The 25,174-nt window shown below is 45.2% G+C and overlaps 1 pseudogene; it reads right to left on the bottom strand.

Moving 5' to 3' along the window:
* Positions 1 to 23,723: 23,723 nt before the first annotated feature.
* Positions 23,724 to 24,901, bottom strand: LOC136568549 (uncharacterized; annotated as a pseudogene).
* Positions 24,902 to 25,174: the final 273 nt, after the last annotated feature.

Below are 25,174 nucleotides of genomic sequence, written 5' to 3'. Positions count from 1 at the left end.
GAGGAGAAGAAGCGGCTTCTTCGCACACAGAGCATTGGGCCGGTCGCGGTGAGCACCTAAGAGCGGCTTCTGCCAAACGAAGCCCAGGACCGGCACTTAGCTTCGGAGAGCTGCGTATCTGCGTCTTCTGCGTGTCTTGCCGCTCAACACTCAGCAAAAAGCTTTTCCACCATATCTTGCAAAGAGAAACTGTGCCAGTAAAGAAAACATCCAAAATCTTGTTCTAAAGCTTGCACGGAGGTCTGCAAAGAGTTTTGCAAGAATGAAAGGTAGTTGTCCAAAACTCGTTCTTTTCCAATATAATAACAATGGAAAAGGCAGGAGAGTGGTAAAGTACTGGTTTCTCTAAGTCTGAATGCTGCCCACACTGTGCCTGCATGGTGCGGCTTGCACCTTCGCCTTTGGGAAGCTGCCACTCGCCGATTCTCCCGGAGGCGAAGAAGCGGCTTCTTCGCCCACAGAGCATTGGGCCGGTCGCGGTGAGCACCTAAGAGCGGTTTGTGCCGAACGAAGCCCGGGACCGGCACTCAGCTTCGGAGAGCTGCGTATCTGCGTCTTCTGCGAGTCTTGCCGCTCAACACTCAGCAAAAAGCTTTTCCACCATATCTTGCAAAGAGAAACTCTGCCAGTAAAGAAAACATCCAAAATCTTGTTCTAAAGCTTGCACGGAGGTCTGCAAAGAGTTTTGCAAGAATGAAAGGTAGTTGTCCAAAACTCGTTCTTTTCCAATATAATAACAATGGAAAAGGCAGGAGAGTGGTAAAGTACTGGTTTCTCTAAGTCTGAATGCTGCCCACACTGTGCCTGCATGGTGCGGCTTGCACCTTCGCCTTTGGGAAGCTGCAGCTCGCCGATTCTCCCGGAGGCGAAGAAGCGGCTTCTTCGCACACAGAGCATTGGGCCGGTCGCGGTGAGCACCTAAGAGCGGCTTCTGACGAACGAAGCCCGGGACCGGCACTTAGCTTCGGAGAGCTGCGTATCTGCGTCTTCTGCGTGTCTTGCCGCTCAACACTCAGCAAAAAGCTTTTCCACCATATCTTGCAAAGAGAAACTCTGCCAGTAAAGAAAACATCCAGAATCTTGTTCTAAAGCTTGCACGGAGGTCTGCAAAGAGTTTTGCAAGAATGAAAAGTTGTTGTCCAAAACACGTTCTTTTCGAATATAATAACAATGGAAAAGGCAGGAGAGTGTTAAAGTACTGGTTTCTCTAAGACTGAATGCTGCCCACACTGTGCCTGCATGGTGCGGCTTGCACCTTCGCCTTTGGGAAGCTGCCGCTCGCCGATTCTCCCGGAGGCGAAGAAGCGGCTTCTTCGCCCACAGAGCATTGGGCCGGTCGCGGTGAGCACCTAAGTGCGGCTTCTGCCGAAAGAAGCCGTGGACCGGCACTTAGCTTCGGAGAGCTGCGTATCTGCGTCTTCTGCGTGTCTTGCCGCTCAACACTCAGCAAAAAGCTTTTCCACCATTTCTTGCAAAGAGAAACTGTGCCAGTAAAGAAAGCATCCAAAATCTTGTTCTAAAGCTTGCACGGAGGTCTGCAAAGAGTTTTGCAAGAATGAAAGGTAGTTGTCCAAAACTCGTTCTTTTCGAATATAATAACAATGGAAAAGGCAGGAGAGTGGTAAAGTACTGTTTTCTCTAAGTCTGAATGCTGCCCACACTGTGCCTGCATGGTGCGGCTTGCACCTTCGCCTTTGGGAAGCTGCCACTCGCCGATGCTCCCCGAGGCGAAGAAGCGGCTTCTTCGCACACAGAGCATTGGGCCGGTCGCGGTGAGCACCTAAGAGCGGCTTCTGCCGAACGAAGCCGTGGACCGGCACTTAGCTTCGGAGAGCTGCCTATCTGCGTCTTCTGCGTGTCTTGCCGCTCAACACTCAGCAAAAAGCTTTTCCACCATATCTTGCAAAGAGAAACTCTGCCAGTAAAGAAAACATCCAAAATCTTGTTCTAAAGCTTGCACGGAGGTCTGCAAAGAGTTTTGCAAGAATGAAAAGTTGTTGTCCAAAACACGTTCTTTTCGAATATAAAAACAATGGAAAAGGCAGGAGAGTGTTAAAGTACTGGTTTCTCTAAGACTGAATGCTGCCCACACTGTGCCTGCATGGTGCGGCTTGCACCTTCGCCTTTGGGAAGCTGCCGCTCGCCGATTCTCCCGGAGGCGAAGAAGCGGCTTCTTTGCGCACAACACTGTGGCGAGCGCAGGGAGCTCCTGACAGCGGTTTGTGCCGAACGAAGCCCGGGACCGGCACTTAGCTTCGGAGAGCTGCGTATCTGCGTCTTCTGCGTGTCTTGCCGCTCAACACTCAGCAAAAAGCTTTTCCACCATTTCTTGCAAAGAGAAACTCTGCCAGTAAAGAAAACATCCAAAATCTTGTTCTAAAGCTTGCACGGAGGTCTGCAAAGCGTTTTGCAAGAATGAAAGGTAGTTGTCCAAAACTCGTTCTTTTCGAATATAATAACAATGGAAAAGGCAGGAGAGTGGTAAAGTACTGTTTTCTCTAAGTCTGAATGCTGCCCACACTGTGCCTGCATGGTGCGGCTTGCACCTTCGCCTTTGGGAAGCTGCCACTTGCCGATTCTCCCGGAGGCGAAGAAGCGGCTTCTTCGCACACAGAGCATTGGGCCGGTCGCGGTGAGCACCTAAGAGCGGCTTCTGCCGAACGAAGCCCGGGACCGGCACTTAGCTTCGGAGAGCTGCGTATCTGCGTCTTCTGCGTGTCTTGCCGCTCAACACTCAGCAAAAAGCTTTTCCACCATATCGTGCAAAGAGAAACTCTGCCAGTAAAGAAAACATCCAAAATCTTGTTCTAAAGCTTGCACGGAGGTCTGCAAAGAGTTTTGCAAGAATGAAAAGTTGTTGTCCAAAACACCTTCTTTTCGAATATAATAACAATGGAAAAGGCAGGAGAGTGGTAAAGTACTGGTTTCTCTAAGTCTGAATGCTGCCCACACTGTGCCTGCATGGTGCGGCTTGCACCTTCGCCTTTGGGAAGCTGCCGCTCGCCGATTCTCCCGGAGGCGAAGAAGCGGCTTCTTTGCGCACAACATTGTGGCGAGCGCAGGGAGCTCCTGACAGTGGTTTGTGCCGAACGAAGCCCGGGACCGGCACTTAGCTTCGGAGAGCTGCGTATCTGCGTCTTCTGCGAGTCTTGCCGCTCAACACTCAGCAAAAAGCTTTTCCACCATATCTTGCAAAGAGAAACTCTGCCAGGAAAGAAAACATCCAAAATCTTGTTCTAAAGCTTGCACGGAGGTCTGCAAAGAGTTTTGCAAGAATGAAAGGTAGTTGTCCAAAACTCGTTCTTTTCCAATATAATAACAATGGAAAAGGCAGGAGAGTGGTAAAGTACTGGTTTCTCTAAGTCTGAATGCTGCCCACACTGTGCCTGCGTGGTGCGGCTTGCATCTTCGCCTTTGGGAAGCTGCCGCTCGCCGATTCTCCCGGAGGCGAAGAAGCGGCTTCTTCGCACACAGAGCATTGGGCCGGTCGCGGTGAGCACCTAAGAGCGGCTTCTGCCGAACGAAGCCGTGGACCGGCACTCAGCTTCGGAGAGCTGCGTATCTGCGTCTTCTGCGTGTCTTGCCGCTCAACACTCAGCAAAAAACTTTTCCACCATATCTTGCAAAGAGAAACTCTGCCAGTAAAGCAAACATCCAAAATCTTGTTCTAAAGCTTGCACGGAGGTCTGCAGAGTTTTGCAAGAATGAAAGGTAGTTGTCCAAAACTCGTTCTTTTCCAATATAATAACAACGGAAAAGGCAGGAGAGTGAGGCAAAGTAATGGTTTCTCTAAGTCTGAATGCTGCCCACACTGTGCCTGCATGGTGCGGCTTGCACCTTCGCCTTTGGGAAGCTGCCACTCGCCGATTCTACCCGAGGCGAAGAAGCGGCTTCTTCGCACACAGAGCATTGGGCCGGTCGCGGTGAGCACCTAAGAGCGGCTTCTGCCGAAAGAAGCCGTGGACCGGCACTTAGCTTCGGAGAGCTGCGTATCTGCGTCTTCTGCGTGTCTTGCCGCTCAACACTCAGCAAAAAGCTTTTCCACCATATCTTGCAAAGAGAAACTCTGCCAGTAAAGAAAACATCCAAAATCTTGTTCTAAAGCTTGCACGGAGGTCTGCAAAGAGTTTTGCAAGAATGAAAGGTAGTTGTCCAAAACTCGTTCTTTTCCAATATAATAATGATGGAAAAGGCAGGAGAGTGGTAAAGTACTGGTTTCTCTAAGTCTGAATGCTGGCCACACTGAGCCTGCATGGTGCGGCCTGCATCTTCGCCCTTGGGAAGCTGCTGCTCGCCGATTCTCCCGGAGGCGGAGAAGCGGCTTCTTCGCCCACAGAGCATTGGGCCGGTCGCGGTGAGCACCTATGTGCGGCTTCTGCCGAAAGAAGCCGTGGACCGGCACTTAGCTTCGGAGAGCTGCGTATCTGCGTCTTCTGCGTGTCTTGCCGCTCAACACTCAGCAAAAAGCTTTTCCACCGTATCTTGCAAAGAGAAACTCTGCCAGTAAAGAAAACATCCAAAATCTTGTTCTAAAGCTTGCACGGAGGTCTGCAAAGAGTTTGGCAAGAATGAAAGGTAGTTGTCCAAAACTCGTTCTTTTCCAATATAATAACAATGGAAAAGGCAGGAGAGACAGGCAAAGTACTGGTTTCTCTAAGTCTGAATGCTGCCCACACTGTGCCTGCATGGTGCGGCTTGCATCTTTGCCTTTGGGAAGCTGCCGCTCGCCGATTCTCCCGGAGGCGAAGAAGCGGCTTCTTCGGACACAGAGCATTGGGCCGGTCGCGGTGAGCACCTAAGAGCGGCTTCTGCCGAAAGAAGCCGTGGACTGGCACTTTAGCTTCGGAGAGCTGCGTATCTGCGTCTTCTGCGTGTCTTGCCGCTCAACACTCAGCAAAAAGCTTTTCCACCATATCTTGCAAAGAGAAACTCTGCCAGTAAAGAAAACATCCAAAATCTTGTTCTAAAGCTTGCACGGAGGTCTGCAAAGAGTTTTGCAAGAATGAAAGGTAGTTGTCCAAAACTCGTTCTTTTCCAATATAATAACAATGGAAAAGGCAGGAGAGTGGTAAAGTACTGGTTTCTCTAAGTCTGAATGCTGCCCACACTGTGCCTGCGTGGTGCGGCTTGCATCTTCGCCTTTGGGAAGCTGCCGCTCGCCGATTCTCCCGGAGGCGAAGAAGCGGCTTCTTCACACACAGAGCATTGGGCCGGTCGCGGTGAGCACCTAAGAGCGGCTTCTGCCGAACGAAGCCGTGGACCGGCACTTAGCTTCGGAGAGCTGCGTATCTGCGTCTTCTGCGTGTCTTGCCGCTCAACACTCAGCAAAAAACTTTTCCACCATATCTTGCAAAGAGAAACTCTGCCAGTAAAGCAAACATCCAAAATCTTGTTCTAAAGCTTGCACGGAGGTCTGCAAAGAGTTTTGCAAGAATGAAAGGTAGTTGTCCAAAACTCGTTCTTTTCCAATATAATAACAATGGAAAAGGCAGGAGAGTGGTAAAGTACTGGTTTCTCTAAGTCTGAATGCTGGCCACACTGAGCCTGCATGGTGCGGCCTGCATCTTCGCCTTTGGGAAGCTGCTGCTCGCCGATTCTCCCGGAGGCGGAGAAGCGGCTTCTTCGCCCACAGAGCATTGGGCCGGTCGCGGTGAGCACCTAAGTGCGGCTTCTGCCGAAAGAAGCCGTGGACCGGCACTTAGCTTCGGAGAGCTGCGTATCTGCGTCTTCTGCGTGTCTTGCCGCTCAACACTCAGCAAAAAGCTTTTCCACCGTATCTTGCAAAGAGAAACTCTGCCAGTAAAGAAAACATCCAAAATCTTGTTCTAAAGCGTGCACGGAGGTCTGCAAAGAGTTTTGCAATAATGAAAGGTAGTTGTCCAAAACACGTTCTTTTCCAATATAATAACAATGGAAAAGGCAGGAGAGTGGTAAAGTACTGTTTTCTCTAAGTCTGAATGCTGCCCACACTGTGCCTGCATGGTGCGGCTTGCACCTTCGCCTTTGGGAAGCTGCCGCTCGCCGAGTCTCCCGGAGGCGAAGAAGTGGCTTCTTCGCCCACAGAGCATTGGGCCGGTCGCGGTGAGCACCTAAGAGCGGCTTCTGGCGAAAGAAGCCGTGGACCGGCACTTAGCTTCGGAGAGCTGGGTATCTGCGTCTTCTGCGTGTCTTGCCGCTCAACACTCAGCAAAAAGCTTTTCCACCATTTCTTGCAAAGAGAAACTGTGCCAGTAAAGAAAACATCCAAAATCTTGTTCTAAAGCTTGCACGGAGGTCTGCAAAGAGTTTTTCAAGAATGAAAGGTAGTTGTCCAAAACTCGTTCTTTTCGAATATAATAACAATGGAAAAGACAGGAGAGTGGTAAAGTACTGTTTTCTCTAAGTCTGAATGCTGCCCACACTGTGCCTGCATGGTGCGGCTTGCACCTTCGCCTTTGGGAAGCTGCCACTCGCCGATTCTCCCGGAGGTGAAGAAGCGGCTTCTTCGCACACAGAGCATTGGGCCGGTCGCGGTGAGCACCTAAGAGCGGCTTCTACCGAAAGAAGCCCGGGACCGGCACTTAGCTTCGGAGAGCTGCGTATCTGCGTCTTCTGCGTGTCTTGCCGCTCAACACTCAGCAAAAAGCTTTTCCACCATATCTTGCAAAGAGAAACTCTGCCAGTAAAGAAAACATCCAAAATCTTGTTCTAAAGCTTGCACGGAGGTCTGCAAAGAGTTTTGCAAGAATGAAAAGTTGTTGTCCAAAACACGTTCTTTTCGAATATAATAACAATGGAAAAGGCAGGAGAGTGTTAAAGTACTGGTTTCTCTAAGTCTGAATGCTGCCCACACTGTGCCTGCATGGTGCGGCTTGCACCTTCGCCTTTGGGAAGCTGCTGCTCGCCGATTCTCCCGGAGGCGGAGAAGCGGCTTCTTCGCCCACAGAGCATTGGGCCGGTCGCGGTGAGCACCTAAGAGCGGCTTCTGCCGAACGAAGCCGTGGACCGGCACTTAGCTTCGGAGAGCTGCCTATCTGCGTCTTCTGCGTGTCTTGCCGCTCAACACTCAGCAAAAAACTTTTCCACCATATCTTGCAAAGAGAAACTCTGCCAGTAAAGCAAACATCCAAAATCTTGTTCTAAAGCGTGCACGGAGGTCTGCAAAGAGTTTTGCAAGAATGAAAGGTAGTTGTCAAAAACACGTTCTTTTCCAATATAATAACAATGGAAAAGGCAGGAGAGTGGTAAAGTACTGGTTTCTCTAAGTCTGAATGCTGCCCACACTGTGCCTGCATGGTGCGGCTTGCACCTTCGCCTTTGGGAAGCTGCCACTCGCCGCGTCTCCCGGAGGCGAAGAAGCGGCTTCTTCGCCCACAGAGCATTGGGCCGGTCGCGGTGAGCACCTAAGAGCGGCTTCTGGCGAAAGAAGCCGTGGACCGGCACTTAGCTTCGGAGAGCTGCGTATCTGCATCTTCTGCGTGTCTTGCCGCTCAACACTCAGCAAAAAGCTTTTCCACCATATCTTGCAAAGAGAATCTCTGCCAGTAAAGAAAACATCCCCCATCTTCTTCTAAAAGTTTCACAGAGGACTGCAGAGTGTTTAACAAGAAGAAAAAGATAGTGCCCCAAAACTCCTTTTAGTCGAATATAATGTGAATGAAACGGCAGGAGAATGCTAAGGTACTCGTTTTTATCAATTTGAAAGCTGCACACGCTATATCGGTGTGCTGCGGCTTGCATCTTCGCCTTTGGGAAGCTGCCTTTCTCGCCATCTCCCGGAGGCGAAGAAGCGGCTTCTTCGCGCACAGAGCATTGTGCCCGTGGCGGTGTTTTCCGGAGAGCGGCTTCTGACGAAAGACGCCCTGGCAGGGGGCTTAGTTTCGGAGAGCTCTTTACTCTGCCTTCTGCCTCTCTGGTCGCATAAAACTTAGCAAAAAGCTTTTTTACTATGTCTTGCAAGGACAAACTGTGCCAGTACGGAAAGCATCTCCGCTCTTGTTCTAGAAGTTGCACGGAGGTCTGCAGAGTGTTTAGCAAGAAGCAAAAGAAAGTTGTCCAAAACTCCTTCTTTTGGAATGGTAATGTGAATGGAAATGGCCGGAGAGTGGTAAGGTACTGTTTTCTTTAGGTTTGAGAGCTGCACACACAATCCCCATGTTGTGCGACTTTTTTCTTTGCTTTTAAAGACGCGGCCGCGGTCTCCATCTCCTGGAGGCGAAGAATCCGTTTCTTTGCACACAGAGCATTGTGCCGGTCGCGCTGCGCTCCAGAGCATGGCTTCTGCGGAAAGACGCCCGGGAGCGGCCCTTACCTTCGGAGATCTCCGTATCTCTGAATCTGCGTCTCTTGTCGCCTACATCTTAGCAAAAAGCTTTTCTACTAGGTCTCGCAAGGAGAAACTCTCCCAGTACAAAAAGCATCCCGGATCTTTTTCTGGAAGTTGCACGGAGTGCAATGTTAATGTGAATTGAAAAGGCAGGAGAATGAGGAAGTGCTGTTTTCTGTCCGTTTGAAAGCTGTCACAAGGAGAAACTCTATCAGCACCTCAAGTTTTCCTCCATTTTACTCCCGATCTTTCTTTTGCTGTGCAGTCAAGAAGCACCCCACTTTCTTAGTTCTGCTGCAGGTTGTCTTCAAATGGCTTTGCTTTCTGTCCCCTCCTCCCCATTTCTAACAGGCACAAGCACATTCCCTTCCCGGAACAAAATCCTGGTAATAGAGCCAGGAAGACTACGCTTTGACTTTGAGAACCAAAACCTATCTAAGAGAAAATAGTCCATTCTTTGAGACCCAATAGCACACATCTGTGTGCAGGAGGAAGAGGGGTGCGTGCGTGCGTGAATGGGAAGTGTACTCGCCAACAAACTAGAGCCAATATTAGTAACCAACATGTAACAAGTGTGGACGTATCTAATTCCCGGCTCTTTTTTGGATCTTTTTTCTTCAAGGTTATTTTGCTTTTAAAGATTTTCTAGTCATTTGAAAGATTCTTCTTTGTTTGTGTGAGAATAGAAATCTCCATAAAGCTTACTACGTAAAAGCAGGGTAATCTTTTGGACTTGATGATGACTATTTGGGAGATGATATTTTCATCTGCATAAATCAATTTCCTTGTTTTGGAAATATTTTTGTCACGGAAAGTAGTAAGTTTCAAGATGTGTTTTTAGAAGGTGTAAAAATTGAGATCCTCATTTGTATCAAAGCAATACAAAGAATATCCCTTAAAACCATCCACTCCATCATTTCATTTTTGTATTTTTGTCTTTTCAATAGCTAGTTCTCACTTTCAGGTGGCTTTTAAATGCCATGGTTTGACACAATTTTGTTATTCATTTCTAAGCTTCAAAATGATATTTAAGAAGAGTAATTTCCTGTAACTACTTGACAGTTTGCAAATTAACATCAAAGTGGAGGGAGGGAGGGAAGGAAGTGGCAGAAGGACGTGGCAGAAAGAAGGACATAGTGGAAGGAAGGCAGTGAAGGAAGGAAGTGGGGGAAGGAAAGAAAAGAAAGAAGGAAAGAGAGAAAGAGAAAAAGAAAGAAAGAAAGAAAGAAAGAAAGAAAGAAAGAAAGAAAGAAAGAAAGAAAGAAAGAAAGAAAGAAAGAAAGAAAGAAAGAAAGAAAGAAAGAAAGAAAGAAAGAAAGAAAGAAAGAAAGAAAGAAAGAGAAAGAAAGAAAGAAAGAAAGAGAAGGGAAGAAAATTCCCAAATGTCAGAAACGTTAAAGATGATAAAATACTTGCGTGTATGATAAAGAGCGAGGACTAGATATTAGATATAGTATTGCTAAATGGCACATAAATGTGAGACCCAAACAGTTCAACTCATTGGATAGCAGTTTCTCAGCATGAATATGTTATTTCTAGCTTCAATTTCTTACTGCTACTGTACAGAATGATTACCATAGAATAATGGAATGGTTGGGTTTGGAAGGGACATTAAATTCACCTACGTCCTCCCCACCATGTCATTGTCAGGGACACCTTCCACTAGACCGCCTTAAGCTCAAAGACCCATTCAAGCTGGCCTTGATCACTTCCAGGAATTGGTCACCCACAACATGTTCTAGTGTCTCACAACCATCTTGGCAAGGAATTTCTTCCCAATAGCCAAAGGAAACCTATACTCTTCAGGTTTTAAAGCCATCCACACTTTTCCTATCGCTCCTTGCCCTTGTGTAGCTCACCTGCCTCCTTCTGGTAGGCTGTCTTCAGCTACTGGAGAGCTGCTCTAACAATTTGCCCAGAGTCTGCTCTTCTCCAGGCTGAGAAAACGCCTGCGGGACTCTGACTTGATGACAGACTTCATGTGCTGCACTGGGGGCTCAGACCATTCTTCTTCTTGGAATTGTTGTAGGATGCTCAACCACTGTTGACTGTGGTACAGGTACACAGTTCATTGTGGTACAGGTAATAAATAGATGATTGTTTTAATAAAGACACAATTGAAATGATAAGAGCTAAATTTTAATGCAAAATTAATTGGAGAAAGATTCCTAAACCTGTGGCCCGTTACCCCAGCCCATCCATTGATTGTAAATGAGATTCCTTGCAGATGTTATGATACATGAACCAAAGCCAAGTGATGGATACTGCTTAAGATAGATGTTCTACCTGCTTACTGCAATATGGTCTTATCAGTCTAAAACAATCCCCCGAACATTAAGAACAAGAGATTACATCATGAAGTAATGAAGTGCTTTGGTTGAAAGTAAAAGGCATTTGAAAGAAATGGGTTTGGGGGCTAACGCAGCAAGATCTCAGAAATGGAGTGCCAGCTTAGTTCTCTGCTTCAGAGACAAGTGAAGCAATTCAGAAGTGTCCTCCTGTGAAAAAGGTTGACAGATCTTTCTGCACAACAGTTAACAGCCGGCATCAGAAATGTGTGCAAATAACATACTAGCCACTACAAGTTTGTCATCCAGGAGTGGAAGGGCCACTCAGACGCATAGCAGTGGTCTTGCTGCTGTGCCTGTTCAAATAGACAGAAAAGAATGAGGAAAACAAATTTTTCCATCTAGTTTGTTTCAGTATTGGTACAAAGACTATTTTCCCGCCCTCAGGAGACAGCAAAAACAGTCAACAACTGAAATGCTTCAGAAATGGAAATGATCTGAATCACAAATATTTCTTTTCACATCAAATTTAAAGCCTAAGTCATAACTGTCAAACAGATAGAACTATTTAAAGATGAATGTACTATACATACTAAAATATTCCCAGAGATAACTATTGTGTCCTTAGTCTGTTTAAAAGTCTAGACTTCCTGGTAAAAAAACTTGTACAGCGCTGAGGTAGCTCCACGACATTCTCTTTTCAGATTAATTAAACTCTTCAGTCTCACCACCGTTACCAATGGATTTCTGTAAGTCCTTGAAAACCAGTAATTTCCCTTTTTTCCTTCTATGAAAAAAATGACAGTGACAAGAGTTATTTGCACTCCCTATTTTCTGAAAAGCCTGAACATCAAGCCTTAAGAACTTTATCATGAGTTTTACTTCAAAGTAAATTTTAAGAGAATGGCAGAAAGAATGGGAGCCTCAAGCAAAAGAATTTAGGCTTCTAATTCTTGGGTTGTCTTCTTACTTACCTAAGACAAGAAGTGGAAAGAGAATAGATTAGAGTTAGCAGCTGTTTAAGATTTGCACGTACTCTTCCACTCTTCCAAGAGGTCAAGGATGCTTTTCTGGCCCTCCCTCCCTCCACAAGCTGCAGCTTCCTTCAAAGCACATTCACCTGCTGTGCAATGGAGCTCCCCACGAGCTCCATTGTGTTCCTCCACGGTTCTCCAGGGACTGCTGGGAGACAACCTGCTTGATGATGATGTCCTCCAGGGACTGTGGGGGATTCTTTGCTGTGTCAACTGGAGCACCTTCTCCTCCTTCTTGTCTCACTTTAGTATCATGCAGCTGCTTCTCATACTTCTTTTTTCCCTCACTTGTCACTGCCTATTCATATGTTTTGTACTTTTGACAATATATTTTCACAAAGACTGATGGGCTCAGTTGCAGAAATGTGTCTTGCTAGAAAATTGGATACTATAGAAAACCATGATTTTACAGCAAAGAATAGTGGAAGTACAAATATACTGCTAAAGAACCAGAAAATTGACAATCATTCATTGTAATACGTCCCCTCATTTTGCCTTCTTTCTCCTTAAGATCTGGAAAGACTACTGGGCACTGAAAAACACTACAGTGTTGTTTCAAAGAAAAGACTTTTTTAGGATTCTAAGGCGCATGTTCCAATTGCTTGAGAAAATTGAGAAAAGGCACTTTGTCTTTTGTGATAAATATCATTAGCCAGTAGGGACAAAGTCTGACCAACAAGAGCAGATCAAAATCTGATGAGACCAAGCAATATACCTTGAGTGGCCAGGACAGAACCATCGAGTCGTCAAATCTGTTGAATTGGAAGGACCCCATCAGGATCATCATCAGTCCAACTCCTGGCCCTGCCTGGGGCCATCCTTGAGAATCACACCATATGCCTGAGAGCAATGTCCCAAACTCAGACAGGTGTGATGGTGTGACCACTCCCTGGAAAGACTCTTCCAGTGCCCAGCCATTCTCTGGTTAAAAACTTTTTCCGGATACCCGACCTAAACCTCCCCTGACTCAGCTGCATGCCATTTCTTTGAGTTCTGTCTTTGTAGACCTCATTTGAGGACTTTCTAATACCAAGGTGATTCCGCCCCAGAGCAGAGCAGAGCAGAGCAGAGCAAGACAATCCCCTCCCTTGCCCAGCTGGTGATACTGTGCCTGATGCACCCCAGGACAGGCTTGGCCCTCCTGGCTGCCAGGGCACTGCTGATGCACATTCAGCTTGCCATTGGCCAGGAGCCTGGGTCCCTTTCTGCAGTGCTTCTCCCAGCCTCTTGCTCCCTCCCCAGTCTATACACCCACCAGGATTGCCCTGTTGCAGGTGCTGAATCCAGCACTTGCCCTTGTTCCACTCCATCTGGTTGGTGATTGCCTGTGGGAATCCTCAAAAACAGAGGGGTTTGGGAAAGCTGCAAAAGGAAGGCCTCAGAGACAGCAGAACTGTCATTGGAGCTAAGCAGTAGTCATAAGGTTTGTCAGCAGAAAAATTAGATGAGAAGTAGAAATGTAAGGACAAATGGAACAATGGTCTGTGTATTAATGCTTGTCTAGAATAACTCCCTAAGCTACAGCAAAGTATATCTAGTGCGATGTTAGGTAGTTCTAAGCTTAATAATGGAGCTCTGTGCGTTGTATCTTAAGGCTTACAAGCAGGTCTTTTATTCGAAAGAAGCGAGCATTGTTCTAAGCCCAGGTACATGTCTTTATAGTGATTGGACAGAAGTACTGTCAATATGCTTTTGCTTTGTGTGATTGGTCAAAAAACTTTTCAAGTAAGTTGTAACATTAAGTTCTTTGTCTGCTGCTGGGGACGTGAGCTGCTGGCAGCTTCCCATTGTCATCACCATGTAATGAGACTGATGCTGGAAAAAAACCAGCTTGAGACGCCGTCCCCAGCAGTCCCGCCCCTTTTGTGATTTGTGCATAGACTCCCGGCCAGCAAGAATTGCCCATCTCTCCTATTTGGCAAGATCTCTCTGCAAGGTCTCTGTGCCCTCAAGGGAGTTAGTTCACAGCTCCTCCCAATTTAGTGTCTTTGGCAAACTGTCTTAATATTCCTTCAAGTGCTGTGTCCAGGTTGTTCAAAAGATGTTGAAGAGAACTGGCCCAATGATGATACTGTCTTAGCCACTGAAATAAGTGCTTCATACTTCCTCTTGTGCAGAAATCACAACAAATTTCTTTTCTATCCATGCAGATATCTTTTCTTATGCTCATGCTTTTTATCCCAACAGCAGCTGACACGACATTTACAGGCACAGCAACAGCACACTTTTCCTGCTCTTACTAGACTTAACAATTTTGCAACCGGTCAATCAGTGACCTTTGCAACTAAAGTCAGACCTTCAGCATTTCTCATTAAAGGAATGTCTTCAGAAGAAAACTTTGCTGCCTACTCTGTACGACTGAAGAATAGATGATAATGAGTTAGCATCACAATCAGTTAAGTACAGAGCCTATACTTTAGCAGGGAAAAAATTAAAAGAAGAGCTCTTTTATGCAACAACTATCTGAGAAACAAAACAACTAGGATCTTCCACAGGGTTTCCCTGCAGTAGAAATGTACTTGTATGAATGCAGAAGATAAAAGATGTGGTTTTGAAAGGCTATGTCCTTGCTAAGCTAAATTGGATCTCATCCTGTAGATGAAAGATCAAGGAGCTCAAAGCGGAGCTAGAGAGACATGTCCAGATAATGAGACAGAGCAAAGCATTTTCCAAGATAATTAAGCATTCTGGTGGACTGGCCAGTTAGGTTAAATCTGCCACACCCATTCACTTTCGGGGACTGAACTGTGGAGTGCTAAACCGTATCTGCTGCTGTGCAAAGTAAAAGAGATCCATCCAAATTGTATGGTTAGTGTGAACACTCTCACTCTCAATTGTAAAACACTTCATAAGCTATTAATCAGTCTTAGGAACAAAATGAAATAAAGCTGTTATGCCATCTGGGAATGGGAAAACATGTTCAAAATATTTTTTCTCTATGTTTTCTTCTTTTTTCTTTTTCTTTTTTTCTTTTTTTTTTTTTTAATCCCACATTATGTGATTGATAATTTCAACCATTCTGGAATGCTTTTAACAGATGAACCCAGCATAGTAGTTTTATTACAGGCTCTTGTCCCTTACATGCTTCAGGACAGGTTTGGAATATACTCCACAGTCAATTAGTGGTTTTTTATCTCTTTTCCCAGAGACAACTTTTAAAGGACTACTTAACCCCTAAAAATCATAATTTCTCTGGTTTCTCCAAGCTTTTTGAGAAAGCTGTTTTGGTTTTGTTTTGGTTTGTTGTTTGTTTTGTTTTATTGCATCATTCCTAATGTCTTCAGACCTACTACAAGAAGAAGTTAAAAATAGATCTTATTTGAAGAGACTGTTAAAGCTAATGAACTGCCAGTCTTGGTATTTGTATCTTTCTAAATCCTTTAAATTCCAAGGTTGCCTTCCTGAATCCTCAGTTACTTAGAAAACATTGTGTTTATAAAACAGACCCAGTTCAATTGCTTCTGCAAACTCACCTTCATTTTATAGGATTGTACTTCAAGAAATCTTGCTTCATTCAAACATTGAAAGTACAGATTTGACATCATCTGTGACCCTTCCATCTGTCTGAACTGTATTTCATTGTGTGAGTTTCTCAGTTGCTTCAAATAAGGACAGAATCTTTTCAATTTGCATAGCATGTTATCTGAAGATCTCCTGTCTGCTTTCTTCACTTGCTTTAATGGGAAGACAAGGGAAATACATTTTGAATGTTATCTTTTAGAGTCTACTTTTACCTACCAGTATGCTTATATGGACTAGAACCAATGTCAGCTTGAAAGAAGGTATTGTCACGATCCGCTGATACCAAGGGGTTGGTTAACTGGTTGGTTGGTTAACTGATCTCGGAGTGCAACAGACAACCTGGAAAGGGGATTGCAGTATCAATCCAAACAAATGCACCTTTATAGAATGACCACAGCAAATGCCTGAAAGGAATCAGGGAGAGGAAAAGAATAAAAAAGAGGGGGAGAAAGAGAGAGGAGTATAGCTACCAAACATGGAGAGACTAAGTCCTCTTAGTCCAGCCGATAGAGTTTGCCTAGTCACGTTGGGAAGATCTCAAAGTCCTGGTTAACTCAAGGTTCTATTATAGTCCATTGCTGAGGGGGGAAACAGAATCTTGAAATGGCTGAGGGGGAACAGATACAATCAAGAAGAAGAAGTCTATTGAAATTGCTGAGGGGGAAAAAGGTATTGAAGACGGGTACAGACAGTCCATGTTCTCAGCAGGATAAGTCAGTATCAGCAGTGAGTGGGACCCACTGTTTCAGGACTGCTTTCTGGGGGAAACCAGCCTAGGTCCGGTGAACACATCTGTAGGCAACACTCAGCAGGCATCCTGCTTCAGTCAGGCCAGCACCCCTGCATCAGAATTACAGGTGTCTCAGTCTCAGTCCTTGGTAGGGGGGCTTCAACCTCGGTGCCTCACGCTGGTAGTGGAGATGAAGGATTTTCCATGGGGGGGCTACCAAGTTGCCCCAGCAAGTTCATCTGGCCAAGAGGTGGGAAAATTCCTGGTCTATTGTCGTGAAGCAGGTGCAAGCATATAGGCCGGGTCGCCCTTTGGCAGGCCCTGCTAGAAGCAGTCACTGAAGACACAGCTGTGAACAATCACTTGGCAGGCCAGAATTCTGCTCAGGGGCCTCAGGATTTTTGGTGTTCATCCATTACTGGCAGGCCAGAGGTCCCATCGGGATCCTCAGGGTCCTGATATCGGTCCTGTGGACGGTCGTGAGGCAAATGAGGGGAACCTCAGACCGTCTTTCACAGCACCTGGTGACTCATGACAGGCTTCAAAGGGTCTTCATCAGCAGTGTTCTGTACTATTGTTGTGTACTTGTCGCACATTGGTAGCATATCCTGGAAAGCAGAGACAATACGTCAGACAGAGAGAGAGAAGGGAAGGACAAGAAAAGATAGAAAAAGGCGGGAGTAAGGAAACAAGAAACAAATATAATAACAGTAATTTAAACCATATTATTTTGAAACATTTTTTTCAAATATCTGAAACTAATCACAAATAATCAAAGGCAATAAAGCAATAAACAAATCCACAACAGTTAATTTAAAATATTTTTTTTCAAAACAATTCACCAAAAATCAAAAGTAATTTTCTTATAATCATCAAAGAAAATTGAAGACGATTTCAAAACACATCCTCTCATTTATAGTCGCCTTGTGTCAATAGTCTTGGAGATGTCCACAGTGAAAAGGACATCAGCCAAGTTGTGTGCATTAATTACAGACATCAATTTTGTTAACTCTTTCATCATTCTCCAATTCATAATGAGTAAGATTGCTGATTAAAAAACCCCAATCAAAACGAAACGCAAAAGGGCAATGATGGGATGACACATACTGTTCAGGACTCTTGTGGCAATAGGTGACCACCCAAAAAGAGTATCCTACCACCTGTGTTCAGCATCTTTTCTTACTCTCTCTATGACATGGTGTATTTCTTTCACATTGTGATGAACAGTTACCAGTGCTTTCTGTCTATTCTTCTTGATCTTCTCCAATATTTCCATGAAGTCCTGATGAAGCAAAGATTGCTTTACCAAAGTAATGTTCATCCCAATGGGAGTAGGTAAATGTCCTGGTTTAGGGCAAATTTGGGAGAAAACCTCCAAAAGGTGGACCCTCCAGAAAACAAACCCACACGGCCCCTCCCCCAACCGGGTCGGGAAGGATTCCTTGGAAACAAGTGGAAAGAACCTGTTTCTGTAACAGGCAAAGCACCCCCCAGCACACAAAAGGAACAATACCAGATGGCACCACTCTTTCACCGCTCTGAAAAAGTAGACAGCTTCAGAAAGTCTCTCTTGGGAGTGCTCGCTCTGTTATCAGTCTGTCCTGTGCTGGGGTAGCTGCTGCACCTTGGCCACAAGGTGCAAACTCTCGGTGTTTCCCAGGTCCCAGTCCGGAGCAGGTCCGAGTAGGTCCAAAAAAGGGAAAGGAGAAACAGTCCAGGGAAAATTTGGACTGCTTAGCTAAACTAACTAATGAGCAGGAGCAAAAAAGCAAGAGCAAAGCAGGAGCAAAGCCGAAGCAAGAGCAAAGCGAAAAGCAAAGCAAAAAGCAAAAGCAGCACCCATGTACTGCCCTGTCTCTGTGTCGCGCCAGCTGTGGGGGAGCGGCTGATAGCAAAACCGAAACAAAACATTCGCTCTTCACAGCCAGTCTTGAAGGCACAGAACATGATATCCAGCATAAACAGAACACACGGATGGGGATACAAGCATCATAACGTCACCCTAGGACAGTAATAGTTTGTGAATCAGTCTTTAATTGGATTGTAAAAGGTAATGGGAGGTAACTGGAGCTTCTGAAGAAAAATCACATCCCTCAATTTTGTAAAGTTACAAGCGCAAAAATTTGAATGATTTTTACTATCCACTACTGCATTTTCTACAAATACCATATCACAAGCAGTTCTAAAGCACCCACACCCATTGCCTATATATTTAAGGACTGTTTCGAAAGTCTCGTTAGGATGAATTTCAAAATGACAGATATTTTGTTCTGTGTCCAAACAAACATCCTGAGCTGGAATTGCATTACTTTCACAGATGAAGCCTTGTTCTCGGACAATAGAAGATTCCAAATTAACATAGCTCCATCATGATTTAGCCCTAATGCAATAATAGGAAATCTCAAATGCACTGAGGCATTGCGTACGGTTAACACAAGAGCTGTGGCTGTGTCTGTAATGGGGTGATAAGTAAAATTCACCAAGTTCCACCAGGACTGGAATTCTCTTTCAAAATCAGTGGCACTTTCCCAAATTCTTTTCTGAATTTCAGTAGGAAAATTGCCTTCACCTTCTCTTATCATTGAGGCAGCAACTGACTGCATCGACAATTGTGCCTGGATAGAGCTAAGAGCCAAAGAAAGGTTGTTTTGTGTAGCACCGAGTGCATCAGTATACCAATTTGTGATCACTTACATTTACCTTTTCCCAAGCTGGTAATATGTTTGATAGCAAGCACTGCTGTGTTCCCAAAGCCAATAAGGATGATTGCAGTGGTTGTTTTAATTTGGTCAAATCTCTAACCATTTTGTGGCAGCCAATTTATCCATTAGTGTACTTCAGAATCAATACTATTTAGAATTCCAAAACCTGTTCCCAAAACACCGGTTATGTCTCTTAGTGTCCGTTTTTAAAGAAAAAACGGACTTTCTGTTTTTGCAGCCAGGTGGTCCAACCCTCAAAGGAAGTCCGCAAAAAAGGCAAACAGGCCGGCTGAATTTCTGAGACATTGTTTTGCATCATCAGCAATTTGACTTGTTTAAGAGACCGTGCCAGATTGAACAATATGTGTTGTTGACCAGTTTTCCTGATTATATATGGTCCAATTTCAAAACTTCTCAGGCTAAGCATAAGCGGTGGTTGGGCTGGAGTGGTGGTAGTAGAAGGTTGGTTCATACCATTTATTATCAACTTAAAAGAAAAGCCTTCACTAGTTTTGGACCAAAGACAAACTACTTCTGCAGTTTGTGTTAATGTAAAATTGTGCCAACAGTCTTGTACGCTTGGGGGCGTACAAACCTGTTCACGCTTATTTGTCTGATCTGTCAAAACACTGATTGAGATTGCTTTGCTATAAGCAGTTCCACAAATCCTTCGGCTAATTTCTTCTCCCACTACCCCTTGAAGCTGCCAGGCTTTTTGTTTTTCCCATTCCTGCCAAGTGAACAAAAGCTTGGGACCAAGGCCACATTGACTAAGGGGACTCTCAGTCCCTTCTGCCCACTAGGATGTAACTACTGTACTCAATGTCAGCTTTGTGCTCTCAGTCCCTTCTACCCATTGGGGTGTAACTATGGTGCTCAGTGTGGGCTTCATGCTCTCAGTCCCGTCTATTCCACTGGGATGTAACTACGGTACTCAGCGTGGGTTTTGTTATAGCGTCTATCTTAAATTTATGAGCTAAGCCTTTTCAACCTAACAGGTTGGTCAAGTTATTTTGCCAGCGGCATGTCACTTATGTCGGTTTAGTTAACGTAAAATTATGCCAGCAATCAATTGGTTCATTTTTACAATCCTTTGTACTTGCAACATTGTTCGTTTTGCGACCTAGAGTGTAATTACCAACATACTCCTGACAGCAACACAGAGTAAGGGGAATTTGTTTGGCACACTCCCACTTGTTTGTAGGACACAGTCTCGCTGAAGGGATATCCCAATCATTTTTCCCATCTGGTTCCATAAAATTTCCGGCAACTGTGATGGAGGTGGATTTCTCATAGAGAGATCCTTCCATTTTTCTGCATGCTTCCACAACCGACTCACCAATTGTTCCAGTTAGGGCTCTAGTCCAGTCCTTCTGATCCCATCCCCACTCACTTGGACCATATACCTGGGGGTCATGCAGCACTATAGGCTCTAGGTTCGGGTGGCCACCCTTGGGATACGCTCCTAGAACATTAGTGGGATGGAGGGTAGCTTCAGACCACAACCACTCAGCAGGATCCTGTCCATGGAATTGTGGTAGGATGCAGAAAAGCATCACCAGTGTTATCATGGTTCAGATGATTTTCATGTTCCTCAGGGTTCTTCTGTAAAAGTAAAAACAACAGAAATCCTTCCACTGAGGGCAGAAAAGAGTTAAAATGATAGGATTATCCAGCATGTATTTATCCAATGCTCTTTCCCTAGAGCATCAGAGGCTACCCATGCATATTTCTTCAGAGGGGTTTTCAGCACTAGTGCTACTTCCCCTACAGTAGGGAGGTCCACCAGAACAGGTTGTCCAGGGTAATGTGCTGGACTTTTTGAATCGTCAGGTCGCCGAAGTAAGGGAACGATGCTTGGAGCTGTTGGGCAAAAGGCAGTGATTTTGGGACATCCATTCACCCCCCATCTACTGTTCACTCTTTTAACAGCTTCCCATAACCGAACGTCCCAATTTCCCTCCCGGGGCTTCAGAAGTCCTTTCAAAAAACCCTTGGTCCTTTCTAAGATCCCCTTAGCTTGAGGGTAGTGGAAAGGGGTGTGCAAAGACCGCTTAATTCCTTCACCTTTTGCCCAATGCTGTACACCTCTAGCAGTGAAGTGGGACCTGTTATCAGATTGAATTTCCTGTGGCTTTGGGAAAGTTCCAAACCACCCCTGCAAAGCTTTAACTGCATTATCACCTGTAGCTCTTTTCAAAGCATCAGCTTGAAGCAACCCAGATACAATTTCTACTCCTACTAGCACAAAGTGTTTACCTCCTGACTTCTTAAAGGGGCCAATATAGTCTACCTGCCACGCGTCCCATAAGCCTTTACCCTTTCTTAAATGCAGAGGGTCATCTTCTAAAGGATGTCTCTCCACTCACCTGTGACATTGCTCGCAGGCTGATACGCATGTTTTACACATTTCCCTGGTAACCAGCCAACCACAAGCATGAGCTTCTTTGTACAAATCTTTTGCACCTGTGTGCTGTCTTTTTCCATGCAGCCATTCTAATAGTTGATCCCAGTCCTCACTAATGAGTTCCTTTTTCAGGGGGCTGAGCCTTGCTAGTTCATCAGCTCTATTCTTCCACTCTCCTGCTGGATTTCCATCTGTTTGCTGAGAAGCTACCCAACCAATAGCAACATTTCCTTGGCTTGCAACATCTAAAATTTCTTGCCCCTTTTCCTTTTGCCACACTGGAATTCTGTGAACTTCCCAATCATTTTGCTGCCAGAAAGGAAGCCACTCGGTACAACCTTTGTACACTGCGTAAGAGTCGGTATAAATGCAGACAAGAGAAATGTTCTGTGCCTCACATCGGAAAACACTCCAAACAGCTATGAGTTCCCCAGCCTGAGCGCTGCCTTCCCCTTCGGTAATGATTCTTTCACCAGATGAATTGTGTAAGACAGCTGTTCTATATCTCCATACCTTCCCTTCCCGTTTTGCAGAGGCATCTGTGAACCAAGAACTTGCTGCTTGTTCGGGGGAGAAAGGAAGGGCAGCTTTGATTACAGAGGCAGATTTATCTTGGCTGCTAACCAGGCTCTCAGTGCCTTGGATTGTTAGATTTTTAGCAGCATCTTCCGTTATTGAGACGGTATTACAATAGCCTTCCATCTGAGCATACCATTTCCTAACTGAGGCCCTTTGGGCTACCCCGTCAGGTTGGGGGCGGGGGAGGTGGGGCTCCCATTAGTGACAATTTTGATAACTTTGAAAGGGCTTCTTAATACAATATGCTCTTGTCATGCAATTTTTTCCTCTTCTAGGAGAGCTAAGCTAACTACAAACAACCCCTTTTCCCAGGTAGTGTATCTTTTCTCAGCATCTTTGAAACCACAGGAATAAAAACCAAGAGGCCCCGTTGGACCCTCGGGACCCCACTGCCAAATGTGTACTGATAGCCCTGAGGAGGCAAATCCCCATTCCACCTGAAAGGGATCTGTGGGATGGATAGGGCCTAGTGCTTGGTGAGCTGTTGCCTCAAAAATCAGTAATTGCAATGCTTCTTCCTGAGAAGGAGTCCAATCCCATTTCATCCTTTTCCTCAGCAAGTCAAAAAGCGGCCTAGCAATTATTGAGAAATCTGGGATGTGTTTTCTCCAGAACACTAATAGTCCTAGAGCTTGCTGGAGATCTTTCCTCAATTCAGGCCTTTGAATCTGATCTAAAGAGGTTAGGGTATCGGGTGGAATACATGTCATGCCTCCTTTCCACCAAATTCTCAAAATCTTCACTTCCTGAGAAGGTTTCTGAATTTTCTCTGCGGGTATCTGCAAATCAAGACTTTTTAAGTGAGAGATTATTTTCTGCTGATGTTTCCCTACTACCTCTATTTCATCCTTCCCCCCCCTCCCCACCACCCCCCCCCCCAGAGTGTCTTAAATGTATTGATTATCAGCTACAGGATCAGCAGGATCAGGTTTGGGTATTTTTTCTAATTCCTGAACTAAAGCATGGTGGGCCAAAGTGGAGGAGTGTTTGTTGCCTTGGGGAAGCCTAGTGCAAGTGTATTTCTGTCCTTTCCCATGGGAAGGCAAAATGGTCCCTATCTTCTGGCTGTATAGGTATCATAAGGAAGATGTCTTTGACATCCATAGTTGCCATTGCCATGATTGAGTGAGCCTTTTCTTGAATTGATGTTATTAATTCAGCTAAGTTTGGGACCAGTGCTGTAAGAGGGTCTGTGTTGGCATTAAGCCTGCGAAAATCTACTGTTAATCTCCACTTTCCACTGGCTTTTCAGACTGGCCATACCGGTGAATTAAAAGGAGAATGTGTGTGAATTATTACCCCTTGGTTTCTCAAGTCCTGTAGAACCGCTTTGATACCTTCTCTGGCACCAGAAGGTAGAGGGTATTGTTTTACATTAGTTGTTTGATTATAGGGTAGGGAGGGTGCGGTTTGAAGCAGCCTAATGTTAAGTGGCAGTGTGCCAAAAGACCACAGAAATCCCTCAGAGTCTTCCCACTGCCTCCCAGCAAGGACACCCATTCCTAATCAATTATTTGGAATGTTCCCACTTACCATTTTGATGGCTAGTTGATGCTCATTTCCAGGGCGCGTCAGTTAGGCTAAGGCAACATTCATAGATTCTGTAGTTCCCAGAGCATTAAGAACACAGCATTGTCTCTTAGTTGGAACAATTCCACACCTCTGGGCATCCTTTTTTGTTAGTGCAGAGATTTGAGCCCCAATGTCAATCAAAAAGGTTACTAGTAGCCTGTGGAGGCCCGTGATAGCTGGGCTTAATTTATATCCTGATTTATTTTTAGTGAGCATTCTTAAATAAACCCAAGCTCCGCCCCTTTGCCCGCCTGTAAGCGGCAGAGAGATTTGTTTCCCGAAAACCCTGTTGGTTTTGGTTCACTGCCTGTGCTCTGTGGGAGAGGCTGGGGGAGGGTGAGTTTTTGTCCCTGAGAAGGGAGGGGTGCACTGGGTTGAGCCAATGGATTTGGTTTTCGCTGGTGCCAATTATTTATTATTTTCTGCAATTTATCAAGGGGCAAACCATCCATCACCGCTTTGGGGACCCACTTTTGAATTCCCAACAACCACCAACGGTGGCAGTTAGAGATCTGTTTTCCTTTCTCTATATTTTCACTGTGAGGAGCCCCAATAAACCAAACACCTTTGTTATTTTCTGATTTCTATGCCGGGGTTTTTATAGCTCCATATTGTCTACAATAATTAATTAGATCTACTGCAACTTCAGCTCATGTCCAAACTTTATGGCTACTGGCAGGTGAGTCAGACTGAGAAGCTGAGGGCTGTGAGGGGGAAGAGTAGGGAGTGAAGCCAGGATCTCTAGGTCCACTTTGGTCAGGGGAATTCCTGAGGAATCTTATCTAGTCTTTCTACAGGATTCAAAGCCATTATGGTTTTCTGTAGAGTCATTGCTGTATGTTTAAGTGTTTCTGGAAGCCCATGAGTTCAATTGGTCATTAGTTCTGGCTTCACAGGTAATTGCATTGGGCATTCAAAACCAGGAACTAATTTCTTTTCATCAATCATTTGCAGGCAGGCGGCTTTGTGGACACTTTCTAAGAGCTGGTCAGTGGTGTCAACGATTGCCAGGGGGTCACCCCTTTCCAAAGGATTCATTCTCCCGGCCCAGAAAGACGCACCCTGTGTCAGGGACCATGCATCACTCTTACCTCCTTATCTCCTGTTATGAAGAAGGCTCCATGTCCCCAGTACCCACTGGCCTCCGGTTAATTTAATTTGATCTCCACCATCGAGGGACACTCGGAAGACATATTCTGTCTCTGATTCTTGTGGGAGGCGCCCGAATTCTTTTTACAGCTTAGCTAATTCGGTAGCACTGAAGGGTATTTGTTTAGTTGTGATATGTGGGTCAAGATCCTCTTTCGGCAATGCAGAGAGACAGGGAGACCCACTCGGTAATCAGAATCCAATTTTATTGTGGGATACAAGCACTTATATACCATTTCAGGGAGACTAGTAATGTGTACTACAATGATTAGGTTAAAATCACATACACAAACTTACGCATATAACAACATCTCTTGCTTGCAGAGTTTAATGCGATTTTCTTTTGCCAGTAAACCCGTTTGATTTAATCTTCTTGCAATCCAGGTCTAATTTTCAAAGTTCCGTTTGTTTATGCCAAGGCATCCTGTTATCAAATCTCTTATGTTAACCAGGTCCAAAGTGCATCATCTGTCTTATGTCCCCCAACATTCCAACAATCCTCATCATTAATATAGTTCTATTCTGTTGGAACCAAGGGTCTCAAGCGAGGACAGCAGTATTCTCTCCAATTTTTTACTGCCTCAAGTTCCTGACGGGGATAGATTTGTTTCATGTCAGGAGTTTCCTTTTCCTCTGGCTCTGTAGAGGAATCAGTATGATGTGAATTCTTAGCAAGTTCCTCTCTAAGGGCAGCTCGCAACATATAGATCTCATTTCTATCTTCCTTTAATTCTTTCTGCAAAATTTCAACTAGGTTTTGAAGGGAATCTATTCTTGCTATTTCCTCGTTTCTTTGCTTAAAAAGAGTTTCTATGGCTGCTGTGAGACAAGCTGCCAAAACTGAGCAGAGGATGGTTTTATTTTTGCCCAGTTTAACTTCTGTTTC

The sequence above is a fragment of the Molothrus aeneus genome, chromosome W (genome assembly GCF_037042795.1).
Source record: "Molothrus aeneus isolate 106 chromosome W, BPBGC_Maene_1.0, whole genome shotgun sequence".
Classification (NCBI taxonomy): Eukaryota; Metazoa; Chordata; class Aves; order Passeriformes; family Icteridae; genus Molothrus; species Molothrus aeneus.
Note: the sequence above shows the minus strand (reverse complement) of the source record. Positions and strands in the feature narration are given on the sequence as shown.